The sequence below is a fragment of the Agelaius phoeniceus genome, chromosome 2 (genome assembly GCF_051311805.1).
Source record: "Agelaius phoeniceus isolate bAgePho1 chromosome 2, bAgePho1.hap1, whole genome shotgun sequence".
Taxonomy (NCBI): domain Eukaryota; kingdom Metazoa; phylum Chordata; class Aves; order Passeriformes; family Icteridae; genus Agelaius; species Agelaius phoeniceus.
This window is the reverse complement of record NC_135266.1, coordinates 10,860,513-10,877,350: the sequence shown is the minus strand read 5'-3', so window position 1 is coordinate 10,877,350 and position 16,838 is coordinate 10,860,513. Positions and strand designations below refer to the sequence as shown.

Sequence of the window (16,838 nt, the reverse complement as noted above, 5' to 3'; positions counted from 1 at the left end):
AGGGTGGCTGACCACTGGAGCTCCCCAGGGGAAGTGGTCAGAACACCAAGACTGACCGAGTTTAAGAAGCATTTGGATAATGCTCCTGTGATTCTTGGTGTGTCTAGCATGGGGTCAGCAGTTGGATTCAATTTTCTACGCTTCTCCTACTCATAAACATCATAAACACCACTGAGCATGTCGTCCACAGGAGTGTATTGTGTTAGTCACCCTCACTGCTCTAAGTCCATAAACCCAAAAGGATGCCACTATCAAATCCTGGCACTAAGATTTTCATAAATAAGAAACAAGACATCAATAAATTTATGTTATAGGGGATGAGGAGCTCCCGAGTGCCAAGTGTAAGCTGAGATAGGGTGCTCTGCTCCATATCAGGGCTGCTGATTTCAGGAGTTGAAAACACTCACTAGGTCCTCATTCTCATCTGCATGTCTGGAGAATGTGAAGTTGCACTTTGTCCCTCTCTCCTTTAGCAAACACAGGGCTAGGTTGAGCAGTCATTAACCTGGAGGTGAGGTTTAGCTCACTAGATGATTTGCTGAATTTGCACAGAAAGTCTCCTTTACAAACATTGCTGACAGCAGCAGAAAGAATACTGCTGGGCAGTCTTAGAAATACCAAATATGTAAAATAACTACGCATTCATGATGGCGGTGCATTATTTACTAATTCTTCTCTTTACCTAGGACCAAGGCAGTACATAACAAACTTATCCTCATTACCTATTGTTATTCCTTCTCTGCAAACAGGTAAGGAATCTGGAGCATCCTAGCTTGGCACCCTTTGAAAGTGCTAAGCAAGCAACCTGCTGTCATTTAGCCCAACTGGCGAGGAACCCTGATTGCATCCCAGGATTTGCATAGGTGATAAAAAAGAAAGTATTAAAAAAAAAAGAAAAAGAAAAATGGAGAAACAGAATGAGCTTAGCTGTCTGGCTGTCTTGTGAAAGACAGTATTGTTGTTTTGAAGTTAAAAGAAAAGAGAGAGGGAACATTTTAGAGTTAAAATTGTGCACTTTTTTAAACTTCTGCTCTGTAATTCACTGTTTAGTGATCAGACAATTCAGAGTTAAGGTCACTCTATGCACTTTAATCAAAGTTGGAAATCATAAAATATAAAAATCTTAGATAATGATAAGTCCTAGAAAACCACAAGCTGTTCTCAGACCTTTTTACTTTCTTGCAATACAACCTTCTCCAACTCTATTCTTGGACATATCATATTCAAGACTGTAGAAGCTTATACAGCATAGAAGTCAACTGTGTGGTATTCTTCACAAAAACTGTGCTCTTCCTCTGTCTCTATCAGAATAGAGAGTATATAGGCTACACTAGCACACTCCCAGAGCTCCCAGTTATGCCAGCACAAAAAGCAAGCTGAATCAAGAACTCCATTTTTAGCTTCAATCTTGCCCATTTTCCTTCTAAGTACACAGAGAGCTCAAAAGCAATTCACTGAGGTATCCCTGAATTACTATAAATGCTGATTTATCATTTCTGCTCTGTCTTAACATGTTCTGCAATGTTCAGATCATGGCAAGCATGTTCTACATTACTGTTTCAACATTTCTAGCAGCCACTCTCAATGCTGTATATTCTACCTTTCTATTTGCAGGACCATGCTATGCAAGCAAGGCCAGTTTATTACACTATTCACTATTCACTGGTATTTATAGTTCTCTAACTTCCATACAAAGTGTTCTACTCAGACCCCTTTGCCCCTGTTCCCTTAGCAACACAATCTTTTCAGTTATCAAGTCCCTGTTATATTCCCTTGCACCAGTGATGGCCTTGAGTGGTGTCTCCACTTCTCCTTCTTGCCTTGAGTTTATCTCTCCCATAGCTTCCACTATACCAGGGCCAAGAGGTCTGTGGAGCTCAGCTTCTGTAGCTGTCTGGTCCTCCACATTATTTTATGATGTCACTATCTCCCCTGCTTTAGAGGAATATTAATACTTTAGAGGATACTTTAGAGGATCACGACTAGACTAGATTATTAAGCTAACAGCAACACTTACTGAAATAACTTGATGAAGAAAAAGGATATAGCAGCTGTGACTAGGTCCTATTTTCTTTCACCAGGCAAGATATACATCTTGCCTACACTGAATGTCGTGGACCTGATTTCAAAAACTAAGCATCTGTAACTTCTGCTACTATCGACTGTAGCATTAGATGACAAGTCTGAAAAAGAGGTTTAATAAAAACAGCAAATCCAGGTGGGAACTAACTTGGAGACTCAAAGCTGACTGCTAAGACTCTTTCTATAGATGTTTTCATATACTGTATATTTGTGCACTATTGCTCCATGGACCATAAGCTGAAACAAAACATTGTTGCAAAATTATTTGTTTCTCTTTCAAGAGTCACGGGTTCTAGTGGCCTTTTTCTACTTTTTCCTTTCTCAAAGTAGTGCAAATCCAGTGAAAGCAATGGAGCCAACTGACTTCTACAGTGCCATAATTGAGTCAGAATTAGGAGGCAGAAAAGAGTTTGTTACAGAAGCCTTGTACTTACTTGCCATCAAACTACAGATCCCCTTCTCTTTGTCTCATGTGGATAATTGCCCCCTCATTTTTACAGTGGAACAGAGTACACAGGTATTGTTTACCATTGTTTACAAACTGCCTTTTCAGAACTGATTGGAGAAATGATGCAAAAACCACAATTGTGAACAGCTCAGTGTTTGCTAGGGTCACCATGTTTCATGGGTGCTTCCCCTGCAGACCCCTTGGAAATAAGTGCTGTCCTGCTACAGTGTGTGGAAGATGCAGAAAGACTTGGGGAACTGACCAAAGGATTGTTCATCCAAATGGGAGAAAAGAAATGCAGTTAAACTGGCATTGCTATTGTGCCAGAGGATTTAAAGATAGTGAAGAGAATTGTTGGGCTGTTTAGTGCCCTGCAGGGACAAAGACACTCATGGTTATTAGAGGAATTTATTTCTGGGCCTGCAGTCTCCCACAGTGTCTACTAAAGACTATCAGTTTAGAAAGGCAGCAACATTTTCTCCTTTTCCTTTGCTGGCAAACTACAGTGGTTGTCATTAATAACCCTGACAATATGAAAATGCAGCATTATTCTGTTTAGTAGTTCTATGCCTTCTGATTTTTCACTGATCTAACACATTGTCAAATGCTATACACACAGACAAGACACACAGTTGTGTGTAGTGAAAAAGGAAAAAAAAAAGAAAAATGCTTAAAGCAATCATAATTAAAATATTTGAACCCAGGGTGTTTTGGACCTTTATGGTTTTTAACTTCATTTTCTTGCTTGATTATATTATTGATTTGATTTGATTTTATTAGCATAAAATCAAATCAAAATTAGCATTGCTTTTAAAATGAATATTTGTTGTAAGATGCTAGCCAGTCTTTCATCTGTTTAGGAAAGCCAGAAATACTTTTTCCATTATATAAAAGCCTTAATGGTAAAATCTTAATCCCACCATTTCTACTGAAATCAGAGAGGATGATAGAAATAAGTCACTACTTATGGAAGAGCCTTAAAAAGTCCAGAGAAAAAGATTCATGGAACAGTAGGTGTCTGTACCACCTTTTTTGTGTTACATGAGGGCCTGTGAACCTGAGTGGAAAAGAACAACTCAGTGACTCCCCAGATTTACATTTCATCTTGGTTTCCAGCTAGTCAGAGGGCATTCTGTGTCCTGAAAAGCAGGAAAAAATATGCTGGAAAGATGGAAAAAGCACTTTTCCTGTTAGCCAGTCCTGCACTGGGAACATGGCAAAGCCACCAGGCTGCCCCAGCCCCATGGGTGCAGGGCTCAGGCAGGGAATAAGGGGGGAAAAAAACAAGAAAAAAAATCACACAAATTTTCCCAACACTTTGTTATTTCTAACATCTGACACAGCTTCTCACTTCAGTCCCTCCTTATGTCCATAAAGATGACACTTGAGGGAAGTGTTCATGTGGGTAGAGTGTTAGGATGGAAATTAGGGTCCACTTCTTGGCAAATTAGAATATTTGTACCCAACCTTTAAAAAGCACCTGATTATCACAGCTCTTCTTGTCTTATTTATGAACTAACAATAATATAATTTTTTAGGATGTTTTGAGCCAATTTAGCCAGATTTCTTAAGGAAACTCAAAAAGAGGCAAATAGGACTAGATATGGAATTAGGAACTATTTAATAAATAAGACAGCTGCTATGATTCTTCTTAGGATTTCTTTTCGTTAACCATATGAGATCTAAGTAGAAGTGTCTTGTGCACAGGAAAACACTTCTGAAGGTTTTGCCAGAAAATAGTCAGGAGAGAATCTCATGGATCAGGGGAAAGCAATGGGTCTTGAGTGGCCCTACAATACCACAAATTCAAGCTTTAATTGCAGATTGTCTATCATTAAAGAAAACATTATATGCACAACATGATAAAAGGGCAGAGTCCAGCTTTGAAAAACCAAAATATTCAACAAATATCTTGATGATTTTTAGAAAATTCTGTTATGTAGTGAAACTTGCAAATTAATTTGACTGGCTATTTTTTAGTTCTACATGGAAAGCAATCACAATTACTGCATGTTATATGCTATAATAATATAGTCAGTCTATATTAAACACTGATTCATGTTAATAGATATTTCCACAAAATGTTAAAAATTAAGCATTTAAACAAATCATTTTCAACATTTTAAACAAAAGATTAATAGTTAAACATTTTTCTTCAGACTACATCCCTAAACTATTAATTTTCCTGAGTTAACGAGTTCTGACCTTTTACTGCTTTCGAACACAATGCTGAACCCTGGAAGTTGAGATTTATTATTTTTGTCAGCATCCTATTTCCAGAAATCCCTTTTAAAAATCAAAGTGACAATTTTATCATGTTAAAAACATTAAAAGAACCTAAATTTTGGCATACAATTCTGAGATGATGGATGAAATCTGAGGAACCTACTGAATAAATACTAAATAGATGAATCCTAGAAATCAGAATTCTTTAAAATGTGCTTGCTTCTAAACAGCTATTGAAACTGAGCTTATATTGTTGCATTTTTCTTCTTTTCTCTGAGAATGGAAACAGGGGCATTTATTTATGCTGTGGGGAATATATGCTACAAATTATTGATTTTACATCTATTTAAAGAATATTTATCTATATATCTATTTATATCTATTTAGAGAATATTCTCAGCTACATTTTCCTTATATTTTGCTTTTCTTTAACTATGCTAGCAGACAAAACATACAAATATTGATAGCCTATTTTTTCTTCAGTGTATTCTCTCATTTTGTTTGTAGAAAATTCAATTTCACATTACCATACCAGTTAGTCCATATGATTTCTTTCTCAAAAGATATAAGACTATCATGAGATACATACTGATGAGCTCACAGGATCTGACACCTCTCATGTGTAAATTTCTGTTCATGTGTGAGTATGCCACCCATAATAATATCATGAGAACATAAGGCAAAAATTCAGCTCAAGTAGTTATGATCACTGCAGAAGATAAAAGGGAACAGGGAAAAAAGAAAATTCTCCCCCTCGTGGCAAGGAAGTGGCACAAGCCAACTCCTTTTTTAGGTATTAAACACCAGTGCAAAAGTTCTGATGTGAACTAAAGGAATAATGTGCCTGATACACCAGTTAAAGGCTCCTTTTGCCCAGGAAGGTGAGTGCTCTGAAGCCCTGCACCTAGAGAATAACTTGGTTTAGAAAGCTAAGCTTTATGGCAGCCAAGAACAATGCATACAGGTGTTTTTACCTAAAACCACTTAACTTTCAGTTCTGCAGAATAAAGTGCTGCATCGGTCAATAAAATCTGGACCATAAAGCCTTACAAAGATTAAGTTTCTTTACCCTTTCTCAAAATGGTTCCAAATAAAACTGCAATGTCTCTCAGCCTGAGAGCAAAATCAGAATGGAGCAGCTAAAAGCACTTTCATACTTGCATGCAACTACACACACGAAGATAAATGTACAGAGGATTCAATCTATAGCAACACTTTATACTTAGGAAGGCAAATTTATGGCCAGGAAAAACAGTTTTGCAGACAGACATAACACTTTACAATAATAGCTAATAAAAATGGTGGAAAGAAGCTCTTTGTTTAGTAGTGATAGGGGAAAATCAAACACTATCACTTTTAGAATTTATTAACTAGAACTGACAACAAAGAGTTTGAAAGAAACACTGTGAGTAAAATGATGAAGTAAGACTTAGAAGACATTTCTGAAAATCTGCATAGTTAGAAATTATATTCACAGTTTCTGGTTTGTTGAGAAGCAGATGCTTGCTTTTCTGAAACTTTTAAAATCTTTATAAGTTTAAGAAATCCAAGTCCTTTCCTAGATAAGATGGACAGACACCACAGGACTACAGAACAATAACCTCTGATTATTAACATATTCCAGAGGACTATATCAAGCCAATTCTAGAGAGAGACTGCAGGAAATCTTACTGATGAATGCATGAGACTTTGGATATCTTAAAAGGAGAATACTTATATCAGAAGGTCCTGATTTCTTTGCAGGATTTTCCACCAGATTAAGTACCCCCTACCATTCAAACAAGCATTATGCATTTTCTTCCATGAGTATGACATCAGAGCTCTAAAAGAATAAAACTGCACAAAGTCTGAAAAATATAATGAACCTATAAAAAAGGAGAAGGACCAGCAGGATCTCCCTGCCCTTCATGCTTACAGACAAGACTGAAGAAGGTGAAGTCCTAGAAGCAGACAAGAGCAAGTTGAGAATTATGTCACGGAACTCAAACCCTACAAGTCTTTTCCCCCAGCCAGGCTGCACCTCAGGACACTGAGACAGCAAAGGCTTTACAGCCCAGTGGGGCTTTCTGGGCTGCAAGTGCATGTTGCCTGCTCAAATCTAATTTTCCATCTGCTAACAACCCTAAAAGGGTTGTTCTAAAGTCCTCCATCCCCCACAGCGTTAAAGTGGAAGAAGTGGAAAAGTCAGCATGCTTAGGCACAGAGCTGCCATTTAGAGGGAGCTAAATAGGGCTGAGCCAACAGAAGCCCCACTGAATTAATCAAGAAATGCAAAGTCCAGCACCTATGAAGGAAGAACCCCTCACAAGAATATAGTTTGGAAATTGATTGGCTGGGAAGTGACTTTGAAAAAAGGGATCTGGGGTACTGTGGGCAGCAAGTGGGACATGAGCCAGCAGTATGCCTTGTTAGCCAAAACAACCAAATATATCCTGGGCTGCGTTGGCAGCAGCACAGCCAGCAGACAGAGAGAAAAGACTACCCTTGCTCATTCAGGTCTCACTGTGCCACATCTAGAACACAGTGGCCAGTTTTGCACTGGTCAAAACAGGACCTTTATGAACTGGAGTGAATTCATCAGGACAACACCACGAAGTCATGGGGCTGGGCCCTTGTTCTGTGAGGAGGTTATTGAAGAGCTTCACTCAGGCTCCTTGGAGGGGTGCATAGTGTGAGGATAAAAGGCAACAGGCATAAAAGCAAATATGTTTAAACCAGATATAAGGAAAAATTGCACCATGAGGACAGTCAAGCTGTGGAGCAGGTTGCCAAGAAGTTGATCAGTCTCTGTTGTTGAAGGTCTTTAAGACCTGTCTGGCTAAAGTAACCTGTTCCATTAGTGTTGACCATGTTTTGTGCAGAATATTAGACTGGGAGAGTCCCTGACAGTTCTTCCAACTGGAATTATTCTGTGATTCTATGACACTTATTAAGGAAATGAAAACTCTCTAAGCCACCATAGCTAGATCCCACATAGCTCTGGAGAAAGGGAAAATGTGGCAGCAAGGTGTAATCACACAGAGATAAGGTGCTAAAAGGGATTCTAGTGAATTTTTTATGACTAACAGGGTAAGCAAATAAAACCTAAGGAAATGAAACATCAGTGATTATGTTGTCCATCATTCATTTCCCATAATAAATTTTCTAGCCTTTTAGCCAATTTCAGCCAAATCTGAGAAGCAAGTCTCAGAGGTAATTGTGCTGTTATAGGATTTTGAAAAATTGGTTGCTGGAGAGAAGAAATAACATTTTACTTGTTTTAACACTATAAAAAGACAAGCAGAGGGTCCCTGAGTTCCATTGTGATTGGCAACTGTGTTACAGCTGCCCAGCTAATGCATACACAGATGCAAAATATAGGTATGCTTGGTATTCAATGGGAATTTTATCTGAATTTTTTGCTTTATTGTTTTTCAATCTTGGCACCAACTTCTTTTTAATTTTCTTGCTGTCATACAAGACTTGTGGACAGAACAAGTAAATCAGATAATCTGACTAGAATTGAGGCTATACAGTCTTACAGTGCTATCCTTATGTAGCCCTAATAGATAGAGAATTGCCTCAAGGTCTTAATGGAGTTATTACTAAACCCAATTTTCCTGAGTGATATCAGGCTTAATGATATAGGAGAACAGCAAAATAATTGTCACTCATTTTATTTTAGTGTAACTGCTGGAAGAAAATTTTTAACCTTACACTAAGAATTAATCTCTCTTTTACTAGAAAAGCAACTAGACACTTAAAATTACCAATCAGATGAAATAATGAAAGTCTAGGTTAGAAGAAACTATATATTCCAGGAAGAAACAAATAATATAACATTGGAAAAAAACTACTTGCAATGCATTTATGACACAGTCCCCTGCAGAAGCCCAGAAGATAAGTGGTTAAGCATGTCTCAAACACCAAGAGCCAGAAGGCCAGAGCCAACCAAGGGTTGTTGGTGAGAGCACACTGTGAGAAAGAACAGCATGTGGCTGAGGAAGGGGCCAGGTAGAGGTAGGGCAGTGCTTTTACAGGACAATTGTCCTTGTTCAGGCTCCTGGAGCTAGGACCAGCACAGTACAGGGCAAGTACAGGAATGAGGTCGAGGAGAGGGCATGGACTGTTGGCCAAAGGCCAGCCCAGTCTTTATGCCCCAGTCAAGACTCCTAAAATCCCCCACAAACTCTCTGACCTACTTTCAGAGAGATCCAGAGGAGCAAACTGAAGATGATAACTAATTTGCTTAGAAAGCAAGAAGCTTAGCTCCAGGGTGGGGAAAACTTAGTTTTAAAAAGGTGCCTCCACAAACCTGGCTGGTGCTCACCCCATCAGCTGGATCCCTGCGACCCTTTCTCTCTTTTTTTCTTTTTTCTCTCTCTCCCTCTCTTAAATTTCTCTCTCTCTCTTCTCTTTCACCTGACCCCTTAATCAAAATCCACCACTGTTTACTTATAGTATAACAGACTGATACCAATTTCCATCATGTGTATAATTTAGTAATAAAACTTTGTAAGTGTTTGTGGCCCATCTGACTTTTGTTGTTCTTTTTTGAAAATGTCATCTATAAATGTTAAGGATGTGATGCCACAGTCCCCTCAAAATAACAGTAAATAGGAAACAGGTGTTTTGCCTACTTTTACAAAACATCCCTGCAATACGCTGCTTCAAGTTAAGAAGGAAACTTTTTTCCTATGGTAAACAATATTCATAGTTTCACAGACAAATAAAAATAAATAAATAAAAGGCTAAATTAATCTCAAGGGTCAAATTTTAGGGAGCAGAAATTACTCTATTAATGTGCAGTGTACCTAGTGCTATAAGAATTAGACAAAGTAAATGTTTTTTGTCAGTTCCATAGCTGCAACATTTTGGATCACACCAGAAATATTAACTAGCTTTCACCAAAATCACCTCAAACACTGACTTGCCCACAAAAAAAAGAAAATTTCAAAGTTGACTATCCCCCCTGAATTACTGAAGGTCACCAGACTGAACCTCGTAACCTCAAAGCTATTAGTACCAGAGTCTAAACACAAAACTTGTTGCTTTCTACTCCAAACTTAATGTGTGTCTTCTTGTCTCTTTGGCACATAGGGGTTTATGTAATACCTATAATAAAAGAAAAAAGTTCCTTTCAAACTGCCTTGGAGGAAGCAAGAGAAAATTATATTTATTAGATGATAGCAACAACATATCAAATATGAGATAATAGTGAGAAACAATAGTGATGAAAACTGTATAAACCAGAAAACTGTAACTTCTGACTTTAGCTACAGATGTTAGAAGACTAGGCTCTCTCTACTGCCAAAAATGCTTTCCTGGGAGGTACTTGCAGGGAGGTGTACACTGCACCATGGCAACTAGAGAGCAGCAATTCCTTAAAAAGCTTCAAGGGAATTAAGGGAATTCTGCAAAGAAGCTCACCTTAGTACATCCAGTATGCATTGGACCTAATGGAAGTTCCTGCAATCTCATCCTTCACCCAGTGCACAGCTGACCCAGCTAAATATTCATCCAGCTAAAAAATTCTGGCACAGCACAATGCAATGATTCAATACCAACAGTGAAAGTATACCTTATTTTCAACACTTACAGAAGGTAATGGGAGTCACAGCAAATAAAGTTTTGGACCTGAGGATATCCTGCAGTTCTCTCAGGCTATATCTACATGGATGGCTGCAGCTAAGCATGAATGAGCTCTGCCTGTGCCTTGAGATGGTTGGCTATAAATCAGGACTATCTGGGAAGTTGCAGATGCACTAACACAGCATTGTCCCTAAAGCAAGTATACCCTTCACTGCAGCTGTGTCTCATAGCTTATGACACTGCCCACCATGTCATATTTTTTTGTGTATCTGACATGAAGGCCCCAGACAGTTCATATCCAGATGGCTCAGAGTCTATTTGCTTCTGCCTGCAATTCTCTTCATACATATTTGCATTCCCATAGTTCTACAGCCCACATATTCATGACTAAGCCATAACATTTCCCAGAAATTTCAGTGAAAATCTTTGTTTGTACAGCAGAAAAAGGCTCTACAATAATTCCTGTATGAATGTGGTGCAGTTTTGTCACTGAGCATTTTACAGTAAAGTTATGCTAAGTTATGCTAATTGTCAGCCTTGAGGGCTGGAGATTTTAAAACATACAAGATTCTTTTTCATCTGAAACACTTTCACAGCACAAACACATGCAAGATTATCTCCTCTACTTATTAAAAGAAATTGTGAATTATTTTCACCTCATTTTACAATACAGGCACCTTCAATTCCCATAACATTTTCCTGTTTTAAACTCTTTAATTACACTATGACAAAGATTTAATAAACATAGCTCTTTTCCCAAAAGCTGCAGTGTTATTTCTTATCCTGCCTCAAATTTGCTATTAAAGTTTAACAAATAATTTTAGATTTTACTTATAGCAGTTCCATTTAGAAGATGATCTTATATATAGTGCCCCACGAAAAGAGACATTTTAATGTCCATATATAAGGTAAAAATATTTTCCAACTTTGCTACAAATTTAATCTTTTAGTTATAAACTAGGCCACACAAATATTTATATATATTTTGGGTTTCTTTACCTTAAAAACATTGACAGAAAGCCCCATCTAGATTGTCCATAATAAAACATTTATATGTTATATTACACCTGCTTGTTATATATTATTTTATACTTACTTGCTAGCAATTAAGTAACCAGTGAAACTTACCAATACATTAATTTGATGGTGCAATATTATGGGGGTAAATCAAGTGGCAAATTTGTTGCAAGAATTTGATTATATAGCAACTGCTATGGAATGCATTTTTATACAGTAAGCAGGGTATGGAAATAAATTAACAACTAATGTTGGCTGTAAGACTCAAGCATTATAAGCTGCCCTTTTCAAAATCTAAATGAACAATTTGAGTCACTGTGAAAAAAAGGAAGGAAAAAAAATCTACCCTGCATGTAAATAAGGCATGGTAACTATTTTGAGATTAACATTAGAAAGGAAATAATTTTCTTCTCACATTGGGGATGAACTAATCTGTTCTGGTTTTCACTTTCACCTTGAATCCCGAGCCAAGGGTAATTCTAATAACAAGACTTACAACCTCAACAGAAATATGTGAGCAGACATTTTTTCAGAAGAGAACAGTCACTATTTCTCACTTTCTCTTAAAATACCTATGCCTTCCACTAGTTGCTCTTCTCCTAGTACTGAAACAAAGCCAGCTAACATTAATTTTTGTCATTCACTTTGTCAGAGTTAAAGCAAGTACAAAGAAATGCTGACTGGGCTTAGTGAAAGAGATATATAAAACACATTTAGATATAAATTAAACTGCATTGTTTTGTTATACTTTCTAGCTTAAGATTAATCTCCCCTAATTTTATCTCTCCAAAAGTAATGTATCTAGTCTTATCTTGTCTGGTCTCCCTGAAGAGTCAGAGACTCACAATAAATAGTGCAGCAGGTACCTGGGAAAGGATTGCCTGGCAGGATTGAATTGAGAAAGAGCACAAGCAAATACTGCAAAATAGGTAACTAAAACCTGGATAGCTAAAGGCAGGTCACACGACTCAAATCTTCAATGACTTCACATTTACACAGCATTGTTAGTGCCTCAGATGGAAATTGGAAATCCTCAACTGAGAAACTCTGGGAAGGAAAACATAAATAGCCTAAATGGCTCCCTAGTATATCTAATTAAAATTAAAAATCACTTACAATAATTCTATAATTCTATTTTGATGTCCTTTAAGATAGATATGGCACCCAAGGCTACAAAACCATTTTCTTAAAAAGTTCTAAATGTGCCCCTTTTATCTTTTAGTAGAGTTTGGATTCTTTGAAAGGCTAAGTAGTTTTATAATGAACAGTCACAAAGGGATTCAGACCTAAGCATGGTTTCATAGTGGAATGTTAATGAGAAATCTATACAAGATTTGCATGGGATGAATGAGAGAGTTGGACCACTCTGAAGTAGGAGGTGGAGGCCATGAAAGACGAGTTTCATGTTTCTGGAAATCTATACTCAAGAAAATAATTTCCTTAGTATTCTAACATCTGGGTTTGCACTTGTCAGTTGCTTATAGATACTGCTCCAAGAAAATATCTCATACTACGAGAAGATAACTTTACTCTTAATACATCACTTGGGCTGAATGCACATCTCTCAGTACTGTATCTCTGTAATTTCTACTAAGCAAGAGAAGCTGGATCTGATTCAGATACCATAAACAGGAATGTCCTCAAGGCTTTCTTGTTCTGCAGTAATTCAGAACATAGGCAGGTTACTTACATTTGAAAAATTAATGCATTTGATTTCTTTTTTCTAATGTCTTGATCCAAGAACTTGATTAGTTCTCAACTCAACAGAATATATCAGTCAGGGATTATGACATCTGCTACCATGTGGTCATAAAAATATTACCACAAAATATTATTTCTCTGACAATGAATCAATCCTTTATGTATAATGAATGTTTTCCTTCACCCTTACCAAGATAATCAAGAGCTAATTTAATGTTATCCAGAAAAAGTTGACAGTGGTACTGTTATCCAAAAATGAAACTAATTCTTAGTATAAACCTATTAACTTTTTTTATGTTTTACTCTTATTACTATAAAAATTGCTAGTTGTCTGTGAATTTCATACAGCCTCAATGTATTTTTATTATCGTTATTATGGATTTGCTATCTTTTCTTATAAAAGATTGGCATATCACTTTTTTCTACTTTTCAGAATTATCTAGAAGCACTTTCTAAAGATATCTGATATCAACTTCTCCACATTCTCTCATAACATTTAATTTTTAGTGGATTTGAGATTAATTAGATGTGCATTAATATAGTCAGTAATGTAGGCCCTGGAAGATAATTCCTAAATAAGACATGAAAAAGGCAAAAATTAGTTGCCTGGCACTTCAGTATTTTGCTTTTGAATTATATTAATTTGAGTGTTTTCTTACTTTTTCTGCCTTGTTTGTCTTTTTTTTTTAAACATTCTAATCTGCAATTCCTAAAGAAATATTTTAAACTAACATCAGTTTTGGAAAACTTTGTTGAACTTCATTGATTCAGTGATTTCTGACAGTTTCAGTGCTTCCTTAATTTTAGGGAGCACTTGTTTACAGAAAAAAGACTTAGGCATAAATATAATGGGAAGATGATATCCTGAAAAGACAAACAAGATCTTTTACAAGTGGCATGCTGATAGGATAAAAAGTTATATAAGATAGTAATTTAAAAGTCTATCTTTTATTGTGTTTTTTTTCTCCAAAAATTATGTGTTCTCATTTAAAAAAATTATGTTTTCATTTAATTGAGTAGTACATTTAATTGGTATATAGGGAACCTGGTGTTAGTGTCACTTCCTAAATAATCATGATTAATACCTAAAAAACTCCAGTATTTATAACTGTTGGAAAGAAGGAAGACTATTGTGAAATTCTGGTACAAGGACAGTAAAAACTATGACATCTGAGTGGTTATTCTTACTGGCACTAACACCTTACCTTTCAAAATTCAGATTCTATTATCTTAATACAACTTTTGGAAAGATAACATAAAAATTTAGTATCAAGCAAAGGTTGAAGTTATAAATTTAATCATCAATTGCTCTTTTGCTCACAAAAGACAAATCAGGGCATTTTTCCTGCTGTTTCCTGGAGTTTGTTTTGCACTCATAAAACTGAAACCGAGGGAAAAAATTCCACTTGGTGTAAGATGATTTCACTCCCATTTATCTGTTGGGAACATAATGAGTTACCATGTTCTGATATTAATTGGAACAGAAAAGAAAGTCACTTATCAAAGAACCATGCTTAGATACAGGCTTGACTTTAAAAATTAGTATGTGAAGATTAGTGGTTCACTGTGTTTTGAGAGAATAAAAAATTTGCATATGTCCTAGGTTTCTAAAGCCACTGGAAGGACACTGTAGGATGACCACAGCATTTTTTTTTCCCCAGTGAAATATTGTCTGTTATATTACACTAAGTACAATATGAACTCTTATTTAAATACAGGAAATATGATAAAGTCAAAGTGTGAAATAAGATTTTCAAAAACTGTAGAAGAACTGCACTTGTAAAGGTATTTGAGCGCTCACCATTGATAGCGTATTTCTGTCAAACTGTGCAGGCTCTGCTATAAAACAAACTGAAAATCTATTTTGATTTCTAATTAAAAGGAACTCACTCTAGAGTTAATTACAAAGTATCTAGATATGAATCAGGACTTCAAGGAAATCAATTTCACACAAAAAAATGCAACATGAAGGTTTCTAATCACTTCTATAACATTTAGAGTAAGCTCTCTTCTAGTAACTACAGTGGTAAGGAAAGTTGCTTTGTTCTTCCATCTGTCATGGTAATAGTTGACTTTTCATTTATTAAAACAATAATTTCCATGTTATTACAAGCCTTTGATTTCATAAAACCAATATTCAGAAATGAACACAGTCCCAGTATTTTTGTTCCTGGTACCTTTCAAACATGGAATACTCACATTCACTTAGAAACGCTCCCTTGAAAGAAAGACAGCTCCAATAATAATTCCAAACCTGTCCTTTAGCATCATCATCATCAATAGCATATCTCCTAAACACAGCTTCATCCATGTCTCCAGGGCAGAGTTACACTGATACTTTCACCCCTTACAGACACAAACTGCTAGAAGTAAAATGCTAAAGGCTATATTGTCTTCCTTCACCTCATCCCTTGGATTCATGTACAGTCCAAATGCCCCTCAAAGAACAGCAGGAGCTATAGGGACCATCTAGAGTTCAAAAAAGACCTCTTTAGGCTGACACCAAACCAAAAATATTAAAAAGAAAAATAAAGGTGTATGAATCAGAGAGCAGTCAAGCTTATCATCACCTTGAGCTGCTGTCCATCATACTGAACCAGGGTAAGTGCCCCAGGCAAAGGCCAGCCAGACAGTAATCATACTTTACAGTTCTCCACTGCCTTTATCTGATGACCTCAAAGTACCTGACAAACACTAATTCATTTCACCTCACAAGACTTCTGCTGCTGGCTAAATACCACTACAGCCTAAATAACGAATAATTGAGTGTCAGTGATCATAGTCCAGGCTTTCAACTAACTAAATTGCTGTCCTTGCTATGCACAAGTGTCAGAAAATGCATATAAGGGGATTCCAAAGGTTTCTCAAAGATTGGTCTACTAAAACAGTAACAGGCTGGGAAAAGCCAGTCTAGAGAAAGGAGATTCCAAAGGTTTCTCAGAGCTTGGTGTACTAAACCAGTAAGACTTTGGGCAAAGCCAGTCTCTGGGAAAAGCTCAAAAGCAAATATCTCCTGGTCTTATTATCTGTGTGAGCAGATTTTCTTCAACCTTTTTTCTAACCTATCCTTCATTTTTGTACATGGCATCGTGACTGAGAAGGAATTTTCTTACCACATTAGAACAGGACTTGCTATTTGAAAAAACCAAAACCAACAAAACAATAGGCAAAGAAGAAGAATTTGTAAACTTTACCACACTATAAATCTGTCTCAATTTCTTACACTTTAACTGTTGAGATAAAGCAGAGATGACACAAATATTACTTAGATTTTTTACTATTTATCTCTCTGATTATTATTTTTTTAAGCTTTACTCTCTTCTCTCTCCAGCAATCTAAAATCAAAGCTAGAGACTGGCTGACAGTGGAAATAATGTCTCTAGGAATCTGCAAAGTGACAGCTATTTACCAATATTTCTAAATAAGGAAAACATAGACGTTACCAAGAATTGGATTGTAGAGCAAAGTTGGTTCAGGCTAAACGCACATGAAGTATTTTTTTTTCTTCCAGTAACTGCTTACACATTTAGAATCATGTCTTATTCTATCATTAATGTAATAATTTGCACATAAAGCTAATTTTTTGTATAATAATGACAAAATTTTTAACAAAATTTTCTTAGATAAATGATATTTCAAAACATATTTGTAGTGCAAAAAGTGATATTCTATCAAATATCAATCTCTTGTATTTTGAGGTGGCATAGCAAACAAAACCTTTAATGTCAAGTTTTCAGTATTGACTGAAAAGCCGAAGAGCCAATTTTGTAGAATTCCTATGAATGGAAAGTTT

The 16,838-nt window shown here is 36.4% G+C and overlaps 1 protein-coding gene across 9 annotated transcripts in view; it reads right to left on the bottom strand.

The window, feature by feature from the left end:
- Nucleotides 1-16,838, bottom strand: part of DMD (dystrophin) — a 1,046,004-nt gene that overhangs the window by 552,588 nt on the left and 476,578 nt on the right. The gene's annotated exons all lie outside the window — the stretch shown is intronic.